Source organism: Rhipicephalus microplus, chromosome X (assembly GCF_043290135.1).
Source record: "Rhipicephalus microplus isolate Deutch F79 chromosome X, USDA_Rmic, whole genome shotgun sequence".
NCBI lineage: Eukaryota > Metazoa > Arthropoda > Arachnida > Ixodida > Ixodidae > Rhipicephalus > Rhipicephalus microplus.
Window position 1 is genome coordinate 155,699,480 of NC_134710.1, and position 27,192 is coordinate 155,726,671.

At 43.0% G+C, this 27,192-nt stretch overlaps 2 protein-coding genes across 2 annotated transcripts in view; one reads left to right on the top strand and one right to left on the bottom strand.

The window, feature by feature from the left end:
* The window catches only part of LOC142775123 (uncharacterized), a 789,190-nt gene that overhangs the window by 120,369 nt on the left and 641,629 nt on the right, over nucleotides 1-27,192 (bottom strand). The gene's annotated exons all lie outside the window — the stretch shown is intronic.
* Nucleotides 1-27,192, top strand: part of LOC142775839 (endochitinase-like) — a 42,384-nt gene that overhangs the window by 2,730 nt on the left and 12,462 nt on the right. The window lies entirely within an intron of this gene.

Genomic DNA, 27,192 nt, shown 5'->3' on the forward strand with positions numbered 1-27,192 from the left:
GAGCATCGTTGACAGGAGTTACATTTACGACCTCTCGGTCCGCAACGATAGCTGACAGGTGTTTAACATACAGCGCGATACCTCCAAACGTATAACTGTTGAAGTTTAACGTACCAAAACGGCAATATCATTATAGAATATGCCATAGTAGAGGGCCTTGAAATTTGGACCACCTGGGGCTTTTGACGTGCTTAAATATAAGCATTTGTCGCCTTCTCAAAAAATGCTGCCGCCATGGCCGGGTATCCATACCGGAACCTGCACCTTTATACACAGGGAGGATGCGACACAAACGGGCCTTTTGTCTCTTACGCTTTCCTCTGACCGTGGCCTTGGTTCACAGGGTAATGTCGTTGTCTGGATGTGGTAGAATGCAGTAATGCGTGGCATCCGTGACCAGCTTCGGCAACACACAGTAGCTACTGTCTCATTCAGCGCGTTTCCAATACGATAAGTGCAATTTTTGTCAAACACATTGAGAGCCGACAGATTCAGCCCAAGCCTTGCTCATGACATCCATCCATGCAAAAAAAAAAAAGCGCTACGAAACTTGCCTGGCTCTCGCGCGACGTTCCCCGCTTGTCCTGTGAGAAATCACGGGCAGGCTAGCGGGCCGATACAACACGCGTCACGTTTCTGTTCGCGTTTCACGGCGCTTTGAAGGCATGCTAATGAAGTACCAGTGCGTATTATGTGTTTGTTTAAGCCACCTTTGCGCGGGATTCAACATATACAGTGCCCAGGTATATGCTAACAACTTCAGCTATCGCAAGGGGTTAAAACTTATAAATCATGATCATGGGCGCTAGTCGTAGGGACGAAAATTTGCCATTATAGGCGTCAAATTGGGTGCGCGCATATGAAACGGTGCCATACACAGTAAAAATTTTTGCACCCAAAAGGGTGTAAAAAGGGTGCTTTTACGAGAAAGCACCCTTTGCAACACCCTTTAGCACCCATAAATGGTCGATTGAAAAAAAAGCACCCCCTTGTTTGGGTGCTTGCCTCAATAGCACCCTAAAATAGGCTCTAAGGGTGCTTTTGTGCCTGAGAAGGGTGTAGGTGCCGATTCATCAGATGGAATATGCAGCATAAAAAGAACACATAATTATAATATTTGGGATTTTACGTCTCAAAAGCCTCGATATGATTATGAGGGTCGTCGTAGTGGAAAGCTGCAGAGATTTTCACCATTTGGTGTTCTTTAATGAGCGCTCATATCGCACAGTGCAAAGGCTTCTACCTTTCGTCTCCGCCTTAATTCGACTGCCACGGCCGGCATCGAACCCGCGACCTTCGGATTGGCGGCCGAGCAGCGCAGCTACTGCACGAATATGTGGACCTTGCGTTAAATGACGGCCTAATTGAGTTAGAATGTGTGAAGGTGCTCTCCGAATACAGCAGAATGTCAGCAGAAGCAAATCGCGTTTCATCTATAATGGCAATTAACTGCAATCCATGTTACGAAAGCTTTCCTTAGCGTTGGTTATAAGCTGCATGTTTGCTATGGATTATATACACACAAATAATGTTCGCCCGAGTATGGGTGTGTGTGCGTGTAAGCGCGATTGTGTGTACACCCGTGCATGTGTGCGTGCGCGTGTATGTGCGAGTCCGTGCTTGTGTTAAGCGTGCCTGTGCACATGTTTACGCCCATGCATGCGTGCGTTTACGGTCGCGCGTGTGTGTGACCGTATGTGTGTGCGCCTGTGAATAAGTATGCGTGTGTATCAGCCCGTGCGCCCTCGAATTTCGTGTGTGTGTGTGTGTGCGGGGGGGGGGAGGCACTGCTTCTTATTGTTTAAGGTCCCACACCTGTTCAGACTAGGAGTCTATATGGGAGGTGGCTTAAGGAATGGCGGTTGTCAACGCACTGTACATGGACTATTCAGTACATGGAAAACAGCTGCACATTTTCGTACCTGATCGTTGCTTACGAACTTGCTGTGATAGCTGATTAGGTCCGCTGAGGTGCTTCTACGCTCGAAAACGTGGGTTATGACCAATTCCCACGGAAAGCTGTCACTGCACTTATGCACAACCATCGTTTATATTAACAACGTTTAACAAGAACGTGCCCTGCCTTTGCTACAGGTGCTTAGCTAGCTCATTGGGTAACCATATGGAATTATGTGCTGATCATGTGGTCAGCAAAAAGTTTGTTATAACAACCTCGGCACGTTTCGTGGTGCGTGACAAGCCTTCTAAACATCCGCGACTGTGGATTAATTTGTTCCAGCTTCGACTACGCATTCAGTGTTTGCGGCACCATACGCGGAAGTGCCAGACACAGACAATGCAAAAAAAAATTCCTCTGGAAAAAGGTGTAGCGATGCTCTCCCGCTAATGCTACCGAGGACGAAATAATTATTGTTTCTGGCCATTCCATGGTGCACTTTGTTTTCCGCAAGTTTTGCTTCACTATTTTTCGCCCACTGCAATCGCATTCCGTCAAAATACTCCAAGAACCCGAGGCTGGTAAATAACCTGCGTCGCTGTGCGACTGGCTGGAAGGAGAGTTGCCATTTACAAGGAGTCATTCCGCGAGGAACGGCCGTCCGCCGTATGCGCCATAGCGTTTGCTCTTCGGCGCCGTCCTGGCGGGTTTCCCGCTCCTCCCCCCCCCCACCCCCCCGCTCACCCCGGCCAGCGTTGGTCCCAACACGGCGGCGTAGATAAGCGAACAGTTGCGTCACCGAACACCTGCGTCGACAGCTGCGGCGCCGCCGCGGCGCTTTAGCCGCCGCCAGTGCCTCCTCCTTCTATCTCTCAACGTCGCTCTCTCTGTCTCATCGTCTTTCAAATGCGTTGCGTTGGTCTGGGGTCTTGGTCGCTGTGTGTGCTCTAGCGAACACGCGCATATTCAATGGTGGTCACGCATGACACCGTGTTCGAAGTGACGCTCGGATTAAGGAATATTCATGGAGTGGCGGACACGGACAACGTGGGCCTGTTAACGGTGAGTGTACTGTTTTCGTAGGTAGTAATCATACAGCGCTAGCTGGGCGCCTGCAGCAGCTCTGCCGAAGTAGGCTGCCAGCCATTTACAACAGCATGCGTTTGCGGGCCTGTTGCAGATGCCCGATTAAACGTGTGACTTAACGAGTTCACACTGCTATGCGCGATGTTGTGTAAGTGCCTGCATCACTCATACAGTGAGTGATGTGATCACTTAACAAGGGCGGGATTAGTAGCTGATCGCACATTGTCTCTACACTGCACAAAGTGATTGATATTTTTTTAAGGATTGCTTTGGGCTACATCGTAATAACATTTCTATTGATACTCAAATGTGCAACGTGCTTCTGTAGGTGTAAGCGCAAAGAAAGAAAGAAAAAGCAAAAATTATGTACAGAGGCGCACTGTCCGAAATGGCTTTTTTTTTTTTTTGCTTAAAGACGGTATAGTTGGAGGTGCTGATATGCCGCGATGCTCCCAGCACGTGCGCCTCGGTCTTTTAAGCTGTTTAGGACAAGTGCCACCAGCAACAGGGAAAGATCTAGCAGACTTCCTAAGGCGCGTTGTTGTGGCCATCGCCGTGCGTTGTTTTCCCTCGTTTCTGTTTGCTGTTTTCGTGCTTCGCTTTCATCTGCGATAATGTTCGCCGTTATAACAGAATCGAGAGAGTATACGTGATTGTTGGAGCTGTGCGCGGTAGCTCTAGCATAAGCCATGGCTGCTGCTACGTAGTCGGCGTCCGCGCGCGTTGGTGTCGTTCGAGCGCTCTTACTTGCGTGATGGTGTTTAACTGTGTATTTAGGCACGGGTTACGTTTGTAAATCCCGTAGTCAATAATCGCTAATAGCGTTCCCCTCATTGCCATCAGAGGATGGGCTTGGTTGTCGAAATATGCCAGACGCTTTTTCTGAAAGCAAGCTTTGAATTTTTTTTAAAAAGGAAGTACTTTCATACGTGCAAGGCAGTGCCTATTGCAGGCCCGCAACTCTTTAAAAACTGGACGAGCTATCACATATTTTCTCAAATTACAATGAATTAAGATGATTGAATAATAGATGACGAATTTCCGTGCTAGATTAGGTGCACAAAACACATGTTCGCAGCCCTACGTCTAGAAAGCAGGCAAATAGGAAGCACAGCGTCAAATTTGGATTAGATTCCATTGACGGAGCGTCTTGTGAGAGTAGAAAGAACGAGAAAATTGTTCATTTTTGATGACCTTATAGAGGCAGTCAGAATTGCACTGATTGGTGACTTGTAACAATTCCTCAGATTGTTAGAGGCGGAATTGCACTGATTGGTGACTTGTAACAATTCCTCAGATTGTTAGAGGCGTGATTAAAGTCAGTAAATCTTTTACTTTTTTTTTGCAGACCTCTTCGCTAGTGCCACGCCCAAGATCATTTGTTCTCACGTAAAAGAGAAAGCAGAGATGTCTTCACTGTTTGTACATGAAAAAGCAAGTTTCTTGTGCATTTTGATTAATGTTACATGTTCGGAACATTGTACTTTAGGAATTGTTTTTCACACTGGCTCACTACGCTAGAAGGAATTTGATTCTTAGGTGAGTTCAGGCTTTCGTAAGTGCCATTTTTGAGCTGTAGTCTTACATTTCACCTCATTTCGGGAATTTGCTGTATGCTGGAAAACTCTTATTTTTATCATACGAAATTATTGGAATGTATGGGTTGTATGCTTCGAGTTAAGTGTAATGTCAATTACCCGCCATTTCGAAGGATACACACTACACATTCTTTATATATGGTGCTGCCAGAACAGCACGAACATCCTTTTATGAGAAGTCATATTTGCTCTTATTACAGGATGAGAGGGTGCCGCTGACGTCCTGCGTAGTCTACCCCCCGGCCCCAGCCTAGAGCAAGCCTACTTCCTGAACCTCCACATGGATAACCGAAAAATCTTCCGTGTCAGTAATGACGAAGAAGGAGTGACAGCACTGATGAGTTTATTTTTTTTTATTTTCAACATTGTCTACGGCCGCAAGGCCTTTAACATCCACCGTGATTGAGCGGCTTTTTCTCGGCGTGAGTTTGGAGTTTATCAAAGAAGTTGTTCAGGCAGTACGACGCTGAAAATTTTAGTGTCACAATGCCTGAACAACTTTTTTTAGTGTGGTCATGGTAGATGAACAAACATTGTTATTTGTGTAAGTTATTTTGCTTAAATATAGCTGGACCATTCCATGCCAAACATCCCAGCCACTTTGGCGACCATCTGAATTGTATTTGAAAAAAAAGTGCTGACTTACTGCGTTGAAAACAGTGAACTGCTAGAATATTTCAGCGAGAGAAAAAATTTTTGTTCATGTGGCTGGCTTATAACTTCCTGGCATAATGCCGTCTGTGTGCTGTTTGTGGAAAATTTCGTTTTAAAACTACCGCTTATTTTTTCTAAAGCAAATTCGGTCTACCTGTTAAGTAAATGTGCTTCTGTAAGGTATTTGAAGCTCAATAATAATAGTGCAATTTTTTTGCCACATTCGCTTCTAAGAATAAAGCCAAAATGTGTTATGTTTGCATTTTTTATTGCAATATTGCACTTTGTACGAATATCTGAGCAGTGAATACTTACTCCACAGAAGGTATATTTTGAGGAAAAAATATCTTTAGACCCCTCAAGTTGCTGAAATATATGAGAAAATATCACGAATTTCACAAAATTGTGATTTTTGTCCGTATTGAGATGCAATTTGCTCCATGTTGTGATACAATGAAAACTCATCATTATACCTAAATTGTAAGAAAATGAAATTTTTTCTGTAATAAAAATATTATCGCAAAAAGGACAGGAAAGAGCACTGTCAACTGAATTTTATTGAAGGTGCTACGAGCGTTTTTATACTGAGCACAAGACCAGGGCTCATCTGCAACAACACATGTGTGACCATGACAAAATAATTTTAACCGAGAAAAGAATACTCTTTTTCGGAAAAGATAAGTGAAGGTGTACTGATGCATTGATCCTTGGCCTTCCTGATAAAGAGTTCTAAAATCTCTCATTTTTCTGCTTGCTTTTTTTTCAAAAACCGTGTTTTATGAAACCTAGGACTACACTTAGATTCTTTACGGTGCCTGGCCATGAGACTACTATAGCCCTTTTTAACATTTAAAGCATGCTGCCTTGCTTGATCATTGAAGCATTGCCCAGTTTGTCCTATGTTTACTTTTCCACATGTTAGCGGCATCTTATACACATTAGATTGGCATTCAGTAAACCTATTCTAGTGACGAATGGTGCAAGATTGACTATTCCTGTTGCTGTAAGTACATGCACTTTTGAAAGCTTGCAAGGAGGGGAAAACAACAATGTCATATCTGCTGGCTCTTTTCCTAAAATTGTGAGACACCTTATGTACGTAGTACCGTGTGACATGCAAAGGTGATTGGTCATTCTCTTTTTCTTTTGGTCCTGTTTCCTTTAACTTTACTTTCTGCAGGAGGGTTTCGCAAACAAGTGTGATGATGCTGTTGGGGTATTGGCTGGTGCTATGAGCCCAGAAGTGCTAAGAATGTTCTGCCTTTTCATAGTGGGCATTCCAAATTAGTAGAGAGAGGAATTGATACCACATGTACTCAGACCACCCTTCAGAAGTCATGTTAGCACAAGGGTGAGGTCAGGTTTAAAAACCAGATTAAAAGACTAAAAGATGCTGGGTATCCCAACAGAATCATCACACCCGTTTGCAAAACCCTCCTGGAGAAAGTAAAGTTAAAGAAGACAGGACCAACAAAAAACAATGACCAAAACCTTTGCATATTATACCACATCACGTGTCTCACGATTAAAAAAATAGCCAGCAGATATGATATTAGCGTGTTGTTTTCCACCCTTTGCAAGCTTTCAAAAGTGTGTGTACTAAACAGCAACAAGAATAGTCAATCTTGCCCCATTCGTCACGAGAATAGGTTTACTTAATGCCAACTTAACGTTCGTAGAAGTATTTTTTATCAGGTAAACCAATGATCAGTGCATCACTACACGTTCACTTATCCTTTCTGGGAGGGAGTATTCTTTTCACAGTTAAGATTATTTTGTAGTGCTCACACGTGTCGTCGCGCATGAACACGGTTCTTGTACTCCGTATAAAAGCGCTCGTAGCACATTCATTAAATTCAGTTGACAGTCGGTGCTCTTTCCTGTCCTTTTTGTCTCTTCCTAAAGTTGTCGCGCTATGACTAGCACACAACCACGATGAACCAACTCTCCCCAATTAAGCTCTTGTTGCGTAACACGTAGACCGAGTTTCGTATGGAAAGAAGGAGCGGTGCTTTTAAAATAAAATTTTTCACATACAACACCTAGACGGCATTCAGGAAGTTCAGAGGGCAGCCACGTGACCAAATATTTTTCCTCTCCTAAATATTCCAGAAGTTCACTATTTTCAATGCAGCACGAGTTTTTCGAATACATTTCAGATGGTTGCCAAAATGGCTGGGACATTTGGCATAAAGTGACCCAGCTGTGTCATTAGCCATAATTATGCATTACCTCTTTTGTTTTTTGTGTGTTTTGACTCAGTTTTGTGTTCGTTTTTAGCTTATTGTATTTCTGATCATTGTATTGGTTTTTTAAGTATTCGCTAAAGGTATATGTGCGAAAACCCGTATATGTTTGCATGTACATCATTTCTCATAACCAATTGTTATACATCCAGGAATACAAAGCTTAAACCACTGTGATTGTATACAACTGAAAACACTATAGGTATACATTTTTGTGTGCATAACTTCTCGGGATAGGTTGTGTACATGAAGGCGTATATAGTGAAATCATGGTGATTGTATATATTTGAAAGAATCATAAGTATATATTTGCCTGTATTTCATTCCTATTAACCGATTGTGTACATGAAGGAGTCTTAAACTGGAAACCACTGGGATTGTAGATACTTGGAAGATTTATAGGGATATATTAGCGTATATTTCATTTGTAGTCTCTATGTACTTGAAGCAGTATGCTAAACTGAAACCAGTGTAATTGTATGTTGCAAAGAATTGTCAATGAAGTGAAACTGAATAAATATAATAAACATTTAAGGTGTTGCATGTGTAGTGTACGTATACGTGAACGTATATCTGGTGAAAAAGTTGTGTGGCAGAAGAAAAGTTTATGTTTTATTTGCCTAATAAATAAACGCAATATGCAAGGGCAGCAAGGCTTCATTCTCTGTAACGCGCATTATGCATATACTGTGAAGTATATATAGATCCAGCACAGGTTCATACACGATAGTACGCGTTTATATTTTTGCCCAGACGCAATGAATGGAGCTCCACAGGTGGCGCAGCATTGATAATCAGGACCACTTTCTTCAAGTAGTGTGTAATCAGTGCATGCTGATATCTATTAGTGCAGTCTAAAAGAATACTGGCACCCCTGCCATGGGCACTCAGCACCCTTGTGCACCCTTCTCGCACCCTCCTCAGATGGTGCTAAAAAAGTGATGGACATCGAAGGCACCCTTCCTTAAGGGTGTTTTTGTAACACCCTACAGTTTTTTTACATGTACACCCTATTCTAAGGGTGCATGAAAAAGCACCCTTTTTGGAAGGTGCTGAATTAACACCCTTAGGGTGTCGTCCACGGGACAAGCTCATTTACACCCTTCTGGGTGTAAAAATTTTTACTGTGTATCTGCGTAACACCCATATGTACTGTACAACCTGTCATGTCAGAGATGAACAATCAACTACTTCTGAAAAGACACATTTCAATTTCGTGTATTAGCGGTGCCTATGACGGAGGAACCAGCTATGCTTTGAATCTTGCTGCTTGCACAGGCAGCACTAGTCTGGTGCCGCGTGTTATTAGCGCACCTTCCCTCTGCATATGGTCCCCTTAGGGCGACAAGCCCCGTCGCGGTGGTCTAGTGGCTAAGTACTCCGCTGTTGACCCGCAAGTCGCCGGGTCGAATCCCGGCTGCGGCGGCTGCATTTCCGATGGAGGCAGAAATGTTGTAGGCCCATGTGCTCAGATTTACGCACAGGTTAGAGAACCCCAGATGGTCGAAATTTCCGAAGCCCTACACTACAGTGTCTCTCATAATCTTATGGTGGTTTTGGGACGTTAAGCCTCATATATCACTCCATCAATCAACCATTAGGGCGACAAAATGGGTTCAATTGTAATTATTTTACTGTATCCTGTGTGTAAGGAGATAACACTATTGAAAACTGGTTTTCTGTGAGAGGACCAGAAGAAAAAGTTGGAAGATGAACACGTTCAGCCTATTTTGCTCAAATTTCTTTCATACAGACGGGTATGCCGGTAACTGGCATTAGCCGCATCGCAGAACGTTAATATTCTGCGTGTTTTTGGTGTTGCCATTGTGTTTTTAAGAACCACTGCTGTTCGCCATCAGCTGTTATGCGCGTCATTGTAAACAATGCTGATTACCGGATTGAGCGTTTAAAATCTTAGCAGAGGGGTGATTACAGGTTGTCGGTTCGATAGCAAATATTCTTTTTATGCAATTTCACCGATGACCTTTCCACATAATTGTCACCGGTCTTTTGACTGAAGAAGGTCTCCACAATCTCCCGTGCGGTCTCGTCTTCTAGCTTCGACAGCGCTTTCGTTTTGTTCAGTAAAAATGGCATTGACAATCTTTACAATGCAGGCAGAGACTAAAAGAAGGTTGCCTTTTCAACGAGATTATGGGATCCATTAGTCCATTATTCAAACAGTGCCCCGTTTGACCGATAAATCACTTCGAACACATGTAACATTTCATGAACATGTAACATTTCACTCGTCAGTGTCTCCCTTGTACATCAAAACTTGTGCTTTTCGCATACCCAGTGTTGTAAACGTTTTATAATCATTTTTAATACTTTGTTAGCCGTTTTGCAACGTGTGCATTGTTTCATATTTGGATCGACCGTACGCTGATTTCTTGTTTTATTTGTTGTTTTTCTCTCTTTGTGGTTCGCTAACTTTATGTAACGCTAAAATTGATGTAATTTCAATGCCTTTTCTTTTTATTGCCTAATTTTCTGAACTTTGAAAATTGACGTCAAATTGTTTTTTTATATTTGTGCTCTGCAAATTTGTAATGCCAAGTGAAAAGGGGAGGAGCCTCGTCAAGCTGCTAACATAGCAGCTTTTTGCTCTTATCCTTGCGTTTTTTTCCGCAACTATGTGAAGAAAATGCTCAATAAAAACTGAAAACTGAAACTGAACACGATATAGAGCAATACAATACACCATCCCCTCTGAACACTCAAGCTATTTGTCTATATAGTTGACATCACGCTCATATTACCTGTTCGTGCCACCCTCAACTTTCTTTTCAACTCCTACGCTGATGCGACCTAACTTATTACTGGCGGAAAACACTACACCAATACCAAAACTGCTTCCCACCTTTCTCATGCGATGACAAAAGGCAAGAAAATACAGAATACTGACGTATATTTAAGAGAAGAATGAGCATAAAAAAAGACCTTGAGAAAAAAATTTCAAAGATGATTCGGTAATAACTCGGTCCACTATGCTAGCCGGGGAGAAACATCAACTGACTTGGTACCGAACAACCGTGGTGAGGTAACACAGCAATACGCCATCCCCGAGCGGTGCACTCAGTTTGTTTTCAGTATATACAGAATGCCAGCAAGTCGCACACACTGTGTTTCATTATTCGGACAGCTTCGCGTCATTTCGTGGAGCCTGAGTTTTCCCATTTCGCTTAAAATGTCATTTTAAGCAGAACTAGGGCTGCTTTCTATACACGTCATGAGAGCACCGGTAACCCTGTGGTTCAATCTTATCGGTTTACGATAGGATAGTTTTATGCCTTTAGCGATAAGTTTGACAGCCGCTACGGTGATCCAGTAAACATGGTACTCAACTGCTTACCTGGAGGTCACGGGGTCGAATCCCCACCACCGCAGCCGCATTTTCGAAGCAAGAGAAAATGCTCGAGGTCTGTGTACATCGAATACGTGCACGTTTAAGAACCCCAGGTGGTTAAAAGTTCCAGAGCCCTCCGCTACGGCGTCTCTCAAAAACATATCATGGTTTAGGGACGTTAAACTCCATCTATCATTCAGTCATTGCTGAATCAAAAAGTTGTACGAAACCCAACTCGTCCAAGTCTAGAATAAATGGCCAAACTACGCAAACAGGTTAGATTGACCCTCGTCAGTTGCCGATATCAGCAAACGTGCAATGCGCATGCTGTCACTGAGAACTTTTAAAGATGCATTTTGCTTGAAGTTTGAGGGTTTACAGTACCAAAAAAATAACGAAGGTCGTTTTCACCAGTGTACACGAGGGCATAACAACTTGTAAATAATGGTTAATCTATTCATCAAAATGCCCCGCCGCGCTGGTCTAGTGGCTAAGGTACTCGGCTGCTGACCCGCAGGGCGCGGGTTCGAATCCCGGCTGCGGCGGCTGCATTTCCGATGGAGGCGGAAATGTTGTAGGCCCGTGTGCTCAGATTTGGGTGCACGTTAAAGAACCCCAGGTGGTCTAAATTTCCGGAGTCCTCCACTACGGCGTCTCTCATAATCATATAGTGGTTTTGGGACGTTAAACCCCACATATCAATCATTATTCATCAAAGAAATGCGCCCTTCAGTGATGCGTATACCATCTCCTTGCACATCCCCGTTGGGTACATATTTGAAAAAAAAGCTGCCAAACGTGATTGTGCTCTTGTTATATCGCATATTCATCTGCGAGTAAAACAGACAACGGCAAAAGCTTGTGTACAGTCGCGCTAAACACAATTTGCAACACGGGAGCACGTGGCGTGATGGGTTCAAAGATTTCGCATAGCTTCCACTAGCCCTTATCTCTATTACTAAACACGTTTTTCTCACTTCGATGTGATTCCCAATAAAGAAATAATATTTAATTCTTCAAATATTAACGGTTCAAAGCCTTGCACTACCTTTGAACCCGTGAGGCCACGCACTTTCAGGTTGTTCATCATATACAGCGTGCCTGTACAACTTCGAAATATTTGTAGCTTTCTCCGCTAGACCACCTTTTCATGATAACTTGCGATCGAAGTTCTGCCATTCGAACTATTTACAAGTAATAGAGCTTGATATCTTCGGATAATTGGTTCATACTTATAGCAATAACCTTAACCATTACACGATCAAAGTACTCGCATTGTTGCGTTTCTCGTGCTCTCCGTCTGAACACAACGGTTACTTTTTAGTACAAAAAGATAGGCAAAAACCTAGAATGATTTAATTCAGTGAATCAGTTACCCCTATGACGTACATGTAAGCAAACATGCTTGCAAATGTCGTGTCTTCATTTATAGCTGCGCTTATTGCCTGATTTAAAACTCGCTCAACGTTATAAAATTTTGTCGAAGGATAACTCGTTAAAAGAACTTATTTAGTATGCTTGACCTTAGCCTTCACGATTAAAACGCGAGCTATAGCGCAGTCGGGCCCCGTTCGTCCTGAATTCGCATTTATCAATCGCTGGCATAGTTTCGTTTCTTCATGAACATCTCAACGTCGCCGCAAGCGAAAGTACGTCTGTGCGCGTACAATTGGCCATTATAAAGTATACGAGAATGCCTAATACAAGTAAAGCTGCAAAGTGCCCAATAAGTGAGCGTCATGCTGCACTCTTATGATGCGGTGCTGCTGCTGATAATGATTAATTATGCCTCGGCGATATGTATTGAGTGGACATTTGAACTCACCACACGTTGCGTACTTAGTATGTTTTGACTGCTGGTGCGGTTCTACGTTTCGGCCACGCAATTAGCATAAGAAGAATCGTTGAACTGCATGAAATTTGTATACGTTTTTTTTTTCGAAGCTGTTTCAGCCACCTGCGTCACTGTGGCACACCTGCTTTCCATACAGATAGCTTAGGTTCTATTTTCATCTTTCAGCATCTTGTTTGAAACCAACAATGCTGACGGGAATTACATAATTTCGGCGAAACGAGCTTTTTAATACTATTACGTTAAATATATTTTGTGCAAAGCGGCAGTGATGGTAACGTTCTTTTAATGTTGGCATTTCTCGACCCCAAAGGAGCAGTGACACACAGTTCGTCGTTACAAAGCATATGGGATTCCACTACATCGTTCTAATGTTAGTAAACCACACTGTGACAATATCAGCACCACTAATTGAATAGCTCGATGTCACTATTTTCAGAACATTCATTAACGAAACTTCAGCCATAATGTAGGAAGTGAGCAGGAGCTTGTGAAATCGAAGAAAGAAAGAGAGAGAGAGAAAGTTTGGAAAGAACCTTAATAGTGCTTGTCTTTTGGCTCATGTCAAAATATAATCACTAACTTTGTCAATGCTGGATAACCACATGTAAATAATTGGTTTAATGGCGCCGCTGCATCCGAAGCGGTTTCGCAATGTTACTCTGACGAGCCTCGGATTGAATATCCCAGCGGTGGCACAGCCTGGTTTCAGATAATCGTGAAAAAGCTCCGGCAGTATAGAGGCCTATAGCTTCCGTGCAGAATTCAATTACACGAGAAGGGAACGGAATAGTGCAGTAGTGTCTCCTCTGTGCTCGAGGCCGCAAGATTCCGCGCTTCACGTCACTAACGCATAATTTGGAGCTGCACGAAGCCACAATTAAGACTGAAGGTACTAAATAAGGAGTGATGGTGTAAAACGAAAGTGGATGCGAGCACTTCAAAAAAAAAGGGGGGGGGGAAAGAAAACGGTAGATAGACGCTTCCCTCTTGGTTGAAACCATGTGCTTGATCGCACGACAGCGCTCCCGATGTTTCGAAAGGTTAACCGGGTTGGTTGAAAAGAGCCGCACCGCATTGATTCTGTGTTGTGGCAACAAACATTTTGACAGCTCAACAGAATGGCTCGGATGCGGTGTTTTCGAAATGTGTATCACCCTGGTGTTTTCAACTTATATATTGAGAGATGCAACTAGTATCACAAAATGTTCTACTGACCACAATAAGTTTTACATGAAAAGGAAATCACAACTGGCAAAAAAAGAAGTCCAGGCATCTCGACGATGTGAATTATGACTATTGGGCAAAGCACTTGGGATCGTTCTTGCCGTAAATTACCCGCGAGTTTGCCCATTTGCGCATGTAAATGAGTGATAACGCGCGTGTACAGTATATACGATGTGTTTTTGTCGTTGAGCCACTGGTTTTTGCGTCCTCAACGCCGAGGTTGTAGCTTGTTGTCGGTCATGCTGTTTTGCCGCTGCTTTCGGAGCACTCGCCTCCGGGGTAGCCTGCTGTCTGCTTAACAGTACTGTATATTTGCGGAAGTTGGCTTGGCAAGCCACCACCTGACGACCTGAGATTGCCTTCTTTTTTCATCTTGTTGCTGTTTTTTCTTTCACGTGTGTTTCTTTCTTTATTGCTCCCTCCTATTTTAACTCTCCCTAACCTTCACACCACCCTTCTTCGCACCCACTTTTCCCTCTCATTTTTTTCCTTCCTCCTCACTCTCTCAGATGTACGAAAGGCCTGGCAATGCTTTAGTCTTCTCCCTCTTCTCATCCTGTTTTATCAGCTTAAAATCCCTCTTCCTCAGCCTTACGCCCCGTTTCACCGCTTTGCTGCACTATAATAATTATGCATATATGCAGTACTGTTCACGTTCCCGTGAAATATAAACAAAAGGTTGTCCCCCATTCGTTCTCGCATTAGTAAATAGTTTCCAATTCTAGTTATTTAATGCAATAGCAACATGTCCCAGTAACATTTATAAGATCAGAACGTGCCGTTACTTCAAAGTTATATTTCAGTCTTGCAGTTAAAAATGTAGTGTCCAAGAATGAGTCAAAACTAAATGACGAACTTATATCAGGCGACATTCAACATCGTTGGCAGCTTACTAGTATCTGAAGTATCGGAGTTCAATGGAACACACGTATACGCGCTTTTTTGAAAAGCAGAATACATGCCTCCGACATGTCTAGCTGCAACACTGGTGTTAGTCTGTCACGAGTTGCGAGATATATTTTGTAATTAAGATTGCGGAATAAAAAGGTAATAACATGAACCAATATAACTTTGTTTCTCAAGGGTTCGCTTATATAAGTGACTCTTGAAAGAGAAAAAAGAAGATAAAAGTGAGCCCTGTAACTCTCATTCAGGGGGAAGACACCTCAACAGTAGCTCACGAGAGATTGGGGTAAGGAGGAATGAAAAGGATAGCGAGGATTAAAGGTATAAAAATAGAGAGAGGCGCAGGTACAGCGAGAACACATACAAAAGTAAGGAGAAATTAGGAACGATGGACACGGTCGCAGGAGTCCGAGGACAGAGCACCACTCAGCGAGAGCTCTTGTCGGGGGCAGGAGATGCGTAGGGCGAGCCAGTCGGTCAGAGCTGCGCTGTCGTCGGAGATCGCGGGGCCACAACCAGTCGCCACAGAATCCAGCGAGCGCCAGAAAGAAATACTACATAGTCGTGTATAGAATGCTGACTAAACATTAGAGTATCGATGCGAAAGTAAACATCCAAATTATACAGGGTTCAAAAATGTTTTATGGTGTTCTTAAACTTCAGCCCTGGAACGTACATGAAAACGACATTTGCAGATAGAAAGAAGTGTAAATTTAAGGGCTCGCTTTCTTTGTTAGAAACAATAGTAATGACAACTAAGACACCATGATTCCAAGGAAACTATCGACATTATTGTCGTCGTCATCCTGACTACGCCCACTGCAGGGCAAAGGCCTCTCCCATGCTCTGCTATTCAAAAGAGTCCTCTGCTTTCTGCTGCCACGTTACACTTGTGAACCTCTCGCTCTCTTCTGCCCGCCTATTTTTCATCTCTCCCTCACGCGTTTGTCATCTCTTTGAATCCAGTACGTTACCCTTAATGACCAGTGGTTATCCTGTTTACGCAATACGTACCCTCCTTATGTCCATTTTTTCTTGATTTCAACTACGATGCACTTAACCCCCCCTCCCCCAATTGTTTTCTGACCCACTCTGCTCTGATCCTTTCTCCTAAACTACACCTGTCATTTTTCTTTCCATCGCTCGCTGCATCGTCCTTCATTTATTTGAACCCTCTTTTGTAAGAAAACTATAGGAAATGTTCTCAGTAGTAATTTTAATGCAAATGCGAAGAAAAAAGGCCGATCCCACGTATACAGTAGAAATTTATAATACGCGAAGCGCGATTGAAGAAGGTTCATATGCCACTTTAAAATGAGCACAAAGTTGCGAGGCGGATGGACGTAGTACGCACTAAACATAGGCAGAAATATTATGCGCGCTCACGTATCTAGTTAATTGCAAGTATTTTGTTTATATAGCGTAACGACGGCACCACTAACGTTTGCAATACCAGCAAAAGATGTGCTATATTTGTGGGGTTTAACGTTCCAAAACCACCATATGATTATGAGAGACGCCGTAGTGGAGGGCTCCGGAAATTTTGACCACCTGGGGTTCTTTAACGTGCACTCAAATCTGAGTACACGGGTCTACAACGTTTCCGCCTCCATCGTAAATGCAGCCGCCGCAGCCGGAATTGGAACCCGCGACCTGCGGGTCAACAGCCGAGTACCTTAGCCACTAGACCACCACGGCGGGGCACAAGATGTGCTATAGGCATGTAAATTATGCCGTGCATGCCTTTCATGTAATTATTATCATGATAGCGCATGGCATTTGTTTTCGTCGTCCATTCACGTCACGTTACCAAATTTTGTATATGTAAATCTAGCAAAAGGGCCACGCGCGCGCTATGAGCGTAGCTTGTATTCATGTTTTATATGACATGGTTGTCATGATTATTATATTTAGACATGTCATTTATTTCACGTCACGTAATGCCAAAATTAGTATATGCGACGCTAACAAAACGGCCGTGAGCGTGCTATGTGCGTAGCATGTAGCCATGTTTTACATTACACGCATATCATGATTATCACGTTTGGACGTGTCATTTGCCACCGTCGTCCATTCACGTTACGTAATATCAAATTTGGTATATGTAAAGCTGGCGAAACGGCCACGATTGGATCATGAGCGTGGCACATAGTGATGTTCTCACATGACAAGCATGTCATGATTATCATGTTTGCACCAGTCATATACCTTCGCCATTCATTTACATCTCGTAATCCAAAATTTGGTATATGTTAAGCTAGCGAAACGACCACGAGCGCACCATGAGCATGGCATGTAGTCGTGACTTACATGACACGTTGGTCATGATTTCCACGTTCGGGCCTGTCACTCATGTTCGCCATGCAGTCATGTCACACTATACTTGTTTCGTAATAGTTCATGTGAACGAAACCACCGCAAGAGCAGCAGGATCACGACATGTATATCATAATATTCATTACATGCGTGTCCTGATTTTCATGTTATGAATAGTGACGTATTCTCGTCATACAGTCATGTTATGCGATACCAATTTTGGCATGGGCGCCATTATCAAAACGGTCAGGAGAGCTTAAAGTAATCGTAGGTGGCTAGATAGATAGATAGATGGAGAGATAGATAGATAGATAGATAGATAGATAGATAGAAAGATAGATAGATAGATAGATAGATAGATAGATAGATAGACACGGGCAAAGTTGCCGAAGTTCGCTAAAAAATGCTTAACATTTAAAAAAATCGGACAAAAAGATTACTTGCCGCTGAAAGGAACCGAACCTTTGACCTTCGAATAGCACGCTTGACGCTCTATATAACACTGAGTTACGACGGCGGTAATCTCTCTGTCCAGTTTATAGGGTATACATGTATTTAAACGTCAGTGTGTCAGTCAGCGCCAACAACAGCCACAACGGCTCCTGTGTAGCACTATTACTTGTTGGCGTCACGTAGCATGTGGTCTTATTACAAGCTGGTAGCCGACAAATAATCAAGAAAGCGAAAAAGCGCACGAAAACACAAGACAGTGGAAGAGACGGACAAAACACTATTTCATTGTCTTGTGTTTTCGCGCTGTTTTTTTACTTTGTTGACCATGTACAACAGGCCCAAATAAGCATTTTACTATTTACCAATAACCCCTCGCATACATCTTGTTACGACCGGCACCTGGGCCGACGAGGGAGTGGCGTTCTTTCTCCGTCGAAGAAGTTGCCTAAGGGCTGCCGGCCTATGTCCTCCACGTATTGTACTTCCTAGTTCGAAATTGAGGTGCCGTGCCACCTGACGCTATAAGCTGTTCTAAGAACCAACCACAATGGTTTCCGAGGTCGAAGCGTGTTCCTCAAAGAGGCAAGGGCGTCAGCCCCAACGACGACTCGCCCCGTTAATTGAGCCAGAAGTTTGCCGGCTCCTGGTAAACTTTGTTGCGGCAGCCCCTTGTCATGCACCCTGTCTTAGGAGCGTGAAATCCCTCACTCAACGGCACTCACACGACAAGGAAGAGCCACATTGGTGCCACGTTGCAGCGCAGTAACCAGACCCCAATAAACGAATTTTACCTGGGCGGGTGTGGGTGTCACCCTCGCAAGTGGTGTGTGACAGTGCAATCTGCACCCATTCCCTGATCTATGGATCTGGAGAAAAGGTACTCTTTAATGAGCCACCCAAATTACTCGAGGAGCTCGCCATGTACGAAATATAAATAAACCCTGTTAATTTCACTTTCCTGCTGTCTCAGCATCTTCATCCGGGGTCTCCGGTTTTTAGGCCAGCCGCAACATCCTGATGGCACCAAGTCTACCAGACCGAGACTCTCGCTATGAATGAAGGAATTAGGCGTAAGTTTATGGGCTCATTTTCTTCGTTAGACGCAACAGTATTGCGAACTAACAGACAATGATGCTAAAGAAAGTATATGGGATGTTATTAGAAGTAATTTTAATTTAAACGTAAAGAAAGAAAAGTGCACGTAAAGGCAACCAGCCGCTGGCAGAAAACGAACCATTGCAGATAGGTTATGCATCAAAGGGGATACCAAGAGAGAAAATAATTATTGCTGGCAGCTTCCCAATTAGCTAAGGTTGATTATTCAACTTTTTAGATACTGCAGCTAGCGGGAACGTTTTTATTGACAAGTGGGGTCCGTCGCGTTTATACACTATTCCACCTAGAAGAATTTTACCAACAATCCTGTGCTCCGAAATATACCGCTGGAAAGTTTAATTGCGCGTTGCGTGATTACAGACGCAAGATAGTGAGTAGTGCTGCAAAAAACCACCACGATGCGTTGTGGCAGTAGCGTGTGGCGTTTAATTTTACAGCGGTTCGAATGCCTTGGCAAAGATGATAACGGTTACTCTTTCACTACAAGCTGGTGATGGCAAGCTATGACTGCTTGTCACATCAGGAAGAAACATTGAATACTCTTCAGAACAGGAAGAACATCGGCGAGGAACAAGCCATCTCTAGGCCACTGCCTCTGCCTTTCAGGTTATCCTATATCTAAGGGCACAGGGTAGGGTGCAATTCGAAAAAAAATGTCACTTTTTTATTACACATGGGGAAGGGTGTTCGTATGTGCAGATTTTTTCCACATTTGTGCTTTACGTAAAGAGCATAATTTTTGCCTCAAAATCAGTTTTTCAGAAAGCAAGTAATGAGTGAAAACGCATCCTAGGGCGAGCTCTTCGCATGCGCTCGAGGCTTACGGTTTGTGTTTCTAAAGAAAACTTGACATACGAAAGCCGAAATGCCTGTAAAAAATCGGCGGTGTACATAAAATTGTCAGGTAACATCTATAAAACACTCAGAAGACATTGTGTGCATTTATATTTGCATTTCATCTACGAAGTGCATCGCCGAGAACACTTCCAACTCCTAGCTTCATTACATCTTAAGCTCGTGTTTGTCGATAAGTGTAGATGCTGAGGGTAAGGATGGTTTTCATCGAGTGTGTGTTTCGTGAATACACATGCAGTTTTCTTGTAAACGCGATACATTTCGTTCTAATAATAATCTGGAATCATTTCCGGGATTCATCATCATCATCATCATCATAATCTGCCTGACTACCCTATTGAAACGATCCGTATGCGATGTCCAATAATTCCGTATGTTTCCGTATGAATACATATGTTTCTTATATATTTTCCATATATTTCCGTAAGGTTCTTACGGAAACATACGGAATTATTGGACATCGCGTACGGATCGTTTCATTAGGGTACGTCCACTGCAGAACAGAAGCCTTTCCAAGGTTCTGCCAGAACTGAGTCCTGTGTTTGCTGCTGCCAATTTATACCCGCAAACTTCTTAATCTCGTCTGCTCACCTAACCTTCTGTCTCCCCCTAACCTGCTTGCCTTCTCCAGGAATCCAGTTAGTTACCCTTAATGACCAGCGGTTATGCTGTCTACGTGCTACATGCCCGGCCCATGTCTATTTCCTCTTCTTGATTTCAACTATGATATCCTTAACCTCGGTTTGTTCCCTAATCCACTTTGCTCTCTTCTTGTCTCTTAAGGTTACACCTACCAATTTCCATTCCATTGCTTGCTGCGTCGTCCTCAATTTAAGCTGAACCCTCTTTTTAAGCCTCCATGTTTCTGTTCCGTAGCTAAGCACCAGCAAGACACAGCTGTTATATACCTTCCTCTTGACGGATAGTGGAAATCTACCTGTCATAATTTGAGAGTGCTTGCCAAATGTGCTCCACCCCACTCTTATTCTTCTATTTACTTCAATCGCGTGGTTTGGCTCTGCGGTTATTACCTGCCCTAAGTAGACAGAGTCTTTTACAACTTGAAGTGCACAATTACCTATCTCGAAGCGCTGCTCTCTTCCGAGGTTGTTTTACATTACTTTCGTTTTCTGCAGATTAATTTTAAGACCCATCTTTCTGCTCTCCTTGTCTAACTCCGTAATCATGAGTTGCAATTCGTCCCCTGAGTTACTCAGCAATGCAATGTCATCGGCGAAGCACTGGCTACTAAGGTACCCTCCATTAACTCTTATCCCTAACTGTTCTCACTCTAAGCTTCTGGAAACCTCCTGTAAGCACGTGGTAAATATCATCGGGGAGATTGTATCCCTCTGCCTTACACCCCTCTTGATTGGTATTCTGTTGCTTTCCTTATGAAGCACAATGGTAGCAGTTGATCCCCTGTAGATTTCTTCCAGGATGTTTATATATGCTTCATCGACACCTTGATTCTGCAGTGTCTGCATGACTGCTGATATTTCTACTGAATGAAATGCCTTCTCATAGTCTAGAAATGCTATGTATAGAGGTTGGCTATATTCTGAGCATTTCATATTACCTGATTGTCAGTACGAATGTGTTCGATGGTTGAGTAGCCTGATTAAAATCCTGCTTCTTCTTTGGTTGATTGAATTCTAATGTTTTCTTAACTCTGTTAGCAATCACCTTTGTAAATAGCTTATATACTACGGAGAGTAAGCTGATCGGCTTGTAATTCTGCAAGTCCTTGTCAGCTCCTTTTTTATGTATTAGAATGATGTTAGCATTCTTCCAAGATTCTGGTATTCTTCTCGTCAGGAGACACCTCGTAAAAAGCGTCGATAGTTTTTTTAACACAATCTTTCCTCCATTCTTCAGCAGATCTGATATTACCTGATCCTCACCAGCAGCTTCACCTCTTTCCATACTCTCCAAGGCTTTTCTGACTTGTTCTATAATTACTGGTGGGGTGCTATCAGAGTTACTGCTAATTCTTATAACAAGCTCATGGTTGTCCCGGCTACTATACAGATATCTGTAAAACTCCTCCGTTATTTTAACTATCCTATCTATATTGGTAGTTATTTTGCCTTCCGTGTCCCTTAGTGCATACATCTGATTCTTGCCTATCACAAGTTTCCTCTTCAATGCTTTGACACTTCCTCCATTCTTCAGAGCGCGTTCAATTCTTTCCATGTTATATCTTCTTACGTCAGATACCTTACGCTTATTAATCAACTTCAAAATGTTGGCCAACTCTATTTTGTCTGTTGTACTTGAGGCTTTCATGCGTTTACGCTTGTTGATGAGATTCTTTGTTTCCTGGGACAGCTTGCCAGTGTCCCGTCTAACTACAGTACCTCCAACTTCCACTGCACACTCCGTCATGATACTCGTCAGATTATCCTTGCGCTAAAACCTAGGTACAGTTATCGCTGTCCCTTGTGTATTGTTTTTGTTTCTTGGGTTTTTTTGCGCTCAGTAAGTTTTAATCAGTATGCATCATTTAGACCTTCCGAAATTCCTTTTAATACAAAAGGATAGAAACTTCGCTATCGTCTACGAAGCGTATTCCTTCGAACACTTTGAGCTCCTGGCTTCTTATACTTTAAGCTTGTCGCACTTGTCGATAAGTTCAGATGCCGCGGGTAAAGAAGGTGTTGAGAAAATGTGTATTTCGCTATAAGTCATACAGTTGTCTTGTTAATGTAATTAAAGGTCATTTACGTGCTGATGCGCTCAACGCTCAACCGACAAATTCTTCATTAGGGAACCACTTAGCCTTTTCAGCGTCCTTCAGTTGAATCATAGGCAGGGTGACAACAGGTATGGTCTAGCAGGCATGACTAATATTAGTGATGCAATTAGACTAAAATTGCGCGTGGCTACTGCCCGGTGCAAGTGTTGAGTAAATGGGAGTTGCGTCACAGAGTCTTTGCTCTATTTGTTTAGTTTAAAAGTTTTACTGATTGTGACAATGAATATTGTTCTTACATTTATTGATAATAGTATCAAACGAGCCTGAAGTCTGAAGTAGTTAAGATTGAAGTCTGGCCAAACAACAGCCAATTTGCTGGAAACGTTGACAACACTCGACGACACACTGCGGATAGAGCTGCTTGACAGCTCACAAAAGAAACAAGGCAAGAATTATGAGAGTTACGAGAGGTTCCTAAGTAAGACATTGACTTTGGAAATTGTTTCAAAGGGTTTAGCTACTAAATAAAATAGTTTAACGGCGTTTGCGACAAAGTATGTTCAATCTGTAGCTGTTTACTAACTTTCAAATCGATTATCTCAAACCCATGTTTTTATTACTGAGGTACCATTATTTCCTGTGCATTTAAAGATGACGAGTTGATTATTTGTGTTTGTATTCGGGATACATGTCTACAGCTACTATTGAAATTATGCACTCTACAATTTTTCGTTTATAAATTTTTGTAGATTCCAAATAATTACGTCCGTATGGTTACAAATTTGCTAGAGTTCTAATGTAAGTCAAAATTTAATAAACCTGCTTCAGTTAAAAGAGCGGGAGATTTGGGAGAAAATGATTTATGAATTATGTGAATATTTTTGTTAGTCACTGAGAAAACGGTGCCTCAAAACTACCACAAAATGCATGGGACGTATAGAGCCGACCCATTCCCTTTGCTTTATAGTAGCTCTCTTCAAGTGTAACCACGTACCAACTTGTATAACCAGCAACTGTTTTGATGGAGTAGTCGACTGGTATAAGCACGTGCTGAGACAAGTGATCCTGCGCTTGATGTGAAGCGGTTTGATTCCCAAACGACAAGAAATGTTCGGGCGCGCACGAGATGGCAATATATGCGTAACCTGGCTTGATCACCACAGCCTGTCGTTATGTTGATGGTCTCCTGGTCTGCCACAGCAACGTCCACGACCATAGCTTAAACCTTAATATGAAACAACAGAAGACAACGAGGTCACCACAAGTTATTTGCTACTTATGCTTTAGCTCATCCACACTGCATGACGAGCTGCGTTCGTGCGTGCGTCTGTAATATGTTGCGTGTTAGGTAGGAATAGGTAGGTGTTCGACAGTTCCTTGAATAAGGAAGTACACGCTGGAAACGCGACGGAAGGGCTGGGGTCTGGTAAACAGCGCTGATTTCAAGCCAACCGTCTTGATGGGTTGTACCAGCGAAATTCCAAAGTCCCGTGTTTGAAATGCTTATTCAAACGCAGCTCACCCTTCAAAAACCCGCTCTCCACACATTGTTTCGGAGATAGCAGCTACTGCTTTCAACTTGCAGTAACACATTCACTACGAACAGATAGCTTGGAAAGCAGAGAAAACCACAGTCCGCGCTACACGCAGTATGCACTCACAAAATGTCACATGGAACTCAGTGTACAGACGGAACGCCGTTTCCTGTGCCATTATTTAATGAACGCTACGAGTTATCGTTTCGCTGCCTATTTATGCAGCGGTGACACCCCTTAGTTCTTACAAAAAGGAAAGGTTCCAAAAACGCATCCAGTAATCACGGTGGCTATGCCATGCTGGGAGCTTCACGGCGTTTTTAAGTCCCATCTTCCTTTATTCCTCCTGACTCATATACCCGACTCATCCCCACTCTCACTTTGCCATACCTTTACAATACTATACTATGCATGACTATGTTATGCCGTCATGCTTTTGACCCATCTCTTGATGGCTGACAGGGTGGCAGAGGCCACCAACGTTGCTGTCTGCGACGGTTGGCATGTCACCGGCCGACGGCATTGACATGATTGAAGTGTGGTCGTTTTATGCGATCATACAAGCTGCTTGGCAAGTAAGTGCTTTCTGTGGCACATAGCCATTTTTCTGCAGTCTATGGATCACACCTTGCGCCCGGTTTAAGGATCCGTGCCGTGTAAAATCGATTCAACCACAAGCTTACGTGCAAGTCATTGTTCAGAGAAGTTTCCTTTTAAGGACTTTTTTTTGGGTCTAGTTGGTGCATTTTTATTTAAACTTACTGAGTGCAAAAAGGAAATCAAGACACAAGGATAACACACAATGGACAGCGATAACTGTCTTTATAGCTTTAGCACAAGCCTAACTCCGCAAATGATTTCAGATAATGAATGGAACGAAATTTATTTTTATCTGCCTCTCAGAAGCAGTATTCTTCAATCTAACGCTGCCAGATAATCAGACTTTTTGTATATACAGCTGAACGTTTGCAGCTTAACGGGCGCGTTTTCAGTTTTTTTTTTCACTTTTAATTTTTCGCGCATTGCTTGAAGCCTAGACGTTTTAATTTTAATTCTTTGTAGCCCCCGAGTTCAGCACTTGCAGTTCTTATACTCACTCTTGTTCTCGTTTCCTATTTCGGTCCAATGAGACGTGCCTAGTTGTGCGTGGCTAGTGGCTGTAATTGTCTGCTTAGTATGCTAAGGCGGACACAATTCCAGTGGCGATGCCTAGGACTTCTGATCTTGAGCAGTTTTTAGAGCGGCAAAACTACCGCTATGAAGCCTTGTGGAGCATCAATAATTACCATGTTGGAGCAGGTAATTTTGCATCTTGGAAACCTGGCGGAGACGCTAGTTGCATTTACATTCAAGCACTTAAACTGTTGTTACAGACTTTCAAGAAGACCCAGAAAGAAATATTTCATTTTATTGCAACAATCCTGGACAAATTACTCAAGAATCACTATATATTTCTTGGATAATGCAAAAATAAGAGCATCAAGCACTTTAACGGTCTCAAATAATCTCTCGAGCAATTTTTAAACTAGCAAATAAACAAAACACTAGATACTGAAAATTGTACTTTATGAAATGACACTCCAAATTTACACCTATGTGCTTATCAGAAGGAGTGGCAGCCAAACACGGGACATACAACGGTCAGTGTTGCCAGATGCTGCCGAGAAAACAAGCGAACACTCGCCCGAAAAGACGCCCCAAAAAAGCGAAAACAATAAATTCTTCCAATCTTGAAAATATTCCCAATCACGATAACAGCATCACTAAATTACAAAAAGAAGTTTACAATCACGTAATTGCTTTGTACAGCGAAAAAATGCGGAACTATGAACGAAGGCACAATGTTTTAACACTGTCTCCATTCAGATGCCGCATTTTCCACCACACGATTAATGCTACTTGTTGATTCCCTCAACGTATGTTTGACATCAACAGTCAACTGTAAGTGTGCAAACGGGGAGGCAAAAGAACGGGGGAGTCTCCTCCCAAGTAACACATAGGGGGGGGGGGTTATCTGCCCTATACATTGACTTAGTAGGACGGGGGAGGCACTGCGATCAACATTAGCCCACCTCCATAAGGAGCTCTGCACACACCTATGCACTGAACTACTCAAAGTCACCGACAACATGCTCTAGTGAACAAGAAACGCGCATTAGTGAACTTTACGATCACTAAAACAACTATACTTGCTAGAAAAATGTGAATACCCCTCCCAAAAAAAAAAAACAAAAAAGTGACAAGCGACTGAAAAATTGCTCAAGCGACTCTGCAAAAAAAGAAGCCCAAATCCGCCTGTTATCCGCGAAGCTGGCAACGCCGGAAACGGTGCATCAATGCTAAAATGTCGCACTATCACTCATGCATCTGCCTAACACTACGCAAAGGTGAAAGCCAGATTCTTTCTCTTCTCGATCGAGAAGGTTGGCCGCAACATGACATCACTTATTTAGACCCAGAGAGACAAGATCTCCCGACACAGGTTTCCTTCTTTCTGAGGCCTCTCTATGCGGCAGCAAACGCAATCTATGGCTTGCGAATGCGTGGACTTCGGCTTCTGCATGCGCCGCATTGCTTAGAAAATGGCGATCTGCTTTAAGCCAAGCTTCTGCACAAGTATCTCAGGTTGCATTGAAGGGAGAATAAATGAGAAAACAAACATCGCTGTTCTTTTGAAGTGAAGCTGCATACAAACAGAATATTCTGTTTGTACGCCAAAATCTGTTCGTGCCCTCAAGGTAGCAGTACAAAAAAAGAGCGCAATCGGCATTGGCAGCCTTGCCATAAAAAACCTTGCCTTACCTACTAAACTGGCCTCCACCATGTCATTCCTGAGCTGTGTGCTAAAGAGTTTCGCTGGTGGTCCACGATATGATTATGAGAGACGCCATGGTGGAGGGCTCAAGAGATTTCCCCCATCTGGTGTTCTTTATTGTGCACCGACAACACACAGTACACAGGCCTCAAGCATTTCGCCTTTTTTAATTAAATGTATATAAGGAGAGGTTGGTGCCAATGCGTGGCGCCGGCTACTCCTCTTCTCTTGCACAAAAGTCGACATCACATATTTTGTAGCAAACACATGGCTATACATATGTGCATAAATATGCACAGAAAATTTGATATTCTAGATATCTATTGCAAGTTTTCCCAGACGTCATTAAGAAACAGAGGGGACAGATATTTTTTAGCGGCTCGCGTGTGGCTATTCCAAAAGTTCGCTTAAATTACGTGCCTCGTGACGCCTGAAACGAGCTAACGGCAGCGGCTCTGGAACAGATGACGTCCGCCGTTGAATCGCCGAAACTTCTTTTCGCTACCCAATGGCCTAGGCGTGACGAGCTATGGCGCAAAATGCATTCTTTATTGCGATAGCAATTACATTGACACACTCGGCTGGATTT